Raw genomic sequence first — 1,520 nt, 5'->3', positions numbered from 1 at the left:
ATGTGTAATCAGATCAATGCTTGTGTGTGTGGTATGTGAAGTAATGTTTTATTTTAGAGCAGTGACAAATTTTTGATCTCAGGACTCTTTTATATTAAAAATTATTGAGAACTCCAATGAGCTTTTTTTAATGTGAGTTATATGTATTGCTATTTACTGTATTAGAAATTAAAATTAAGCAATTAAAAATATGTATTAATTTATTTTAAAATTACAATAAAATTATTACTGGTAACATAACATTTGTGTGTGTGAAAAACAACTCTATTTTTCAAAACAAAAGACATTTAATGAGAAGACTGACACTTTTAAACTTATGCAAATCTCTTTAATGCCTGATTTAATAGAAGATAGCTAGATTCCTATACCTGCTTCTGCATTCAATCTATGGAAGAACATTGTTCTGGATGAAGTGTATGTACAGAATGTGGCCTCACATAGATATGTAATTGGAAAAGAAAGAAGAATGTTAATAGCTTTTCAAATATATTCAGATATGCTGTGGATATTGTTGTTTGATACTACACTAAAACTCAAGAAGTGGATATTTCTTAAAAATTAGTTGCAATATGCAATCTAAAATTAAATCAATAACATTGGATACTCTGTGACATTCAAAATCTGTTGCTCTATCTTGCACTTTGAATGGATATCAACTCCTATGTGTTTTTTTTTTTACCATCATAGATTGGTCAATTGGAAAATAATGCTTCACTGAGTTATGCTGATCTTCCCAATGTAAACACATTTCATTATATAGTACAAAAAAAAATACATTTGTTAATATCATCACTGAACTCATCAGAAGAGTTTTTAAGTATTGGGAAGCTGTCAGATTCCCTGCAGCAGATACAAGTTTTCCAAATTTTTATTTTTGCTTGAAAGTTCAAATTTTATCACTGGCAAAATAGTGTCAGCCTTGACACTATATAAGTGACAGGCTTATTTCGATCGTTTCCAAGAAAGTGCCTGTCAGATACCCAAGTCTGAATAACCATAGCTTTGTCTGTCAGTTGTTCTTTCAAGTAAAAATGCTGTTCCATGAAAAATGCAGCTAGTTTATCTCCAAACTCAACCACCTATTGCTTTTCCTTAAAATGGCAGATATAAAGCAGAATGATTTTTGGTGTGTGTAGTCCCATTTTGTAACACAAAACTCAAAATACATGTACACAGTGGTCATAGTTTTATAAAGTCAATACATTTTACTGCTTCATCTAGCACACTTTTTAAGTAAAATTGGATTTTAAAAACATCTAATGCCTACTCATACTGTTTCTTGTCATTTCCTTGACTCAGACTAAGACATCTCCAGTTTTATCTAGCAATGTTTTAGCACCATCAATGCAAATGTCAACATAGTGAAAAAGGCACATATCATCTTGTTAATACATTGATATTAACAATTGGTATTATTATGAAAATAGTAGACCCCCTGCAGAGGTCGTGCATGCTACTGTCTAAACCCTGGCTCCACCACTCGATAACCATGTTCTCTTTACCTATTGCCATGTAAGAAA

Source organism: Aethalodelphis obliquidens, unplaced genomic scaffold (assembly GCF_003676395.1).
Source record: "Aethalodelphis obliquidens isolate GAN/ISIS:26980383/991018 unplaced genomic scaffold, ASM367639v1 scaffold2, whole genome shotgun sequence".
NCBI classification, from domain to species: domain Eukaryota; kingdom Metazoa; phylum Chordata; class Mammalia; order Artiodactyla; family Delphinidae; genus Aethalodelphis; species Aethalodelphis obliquidens.
This window is presented reverse-complemented; position numbering follows the sequence as displayed.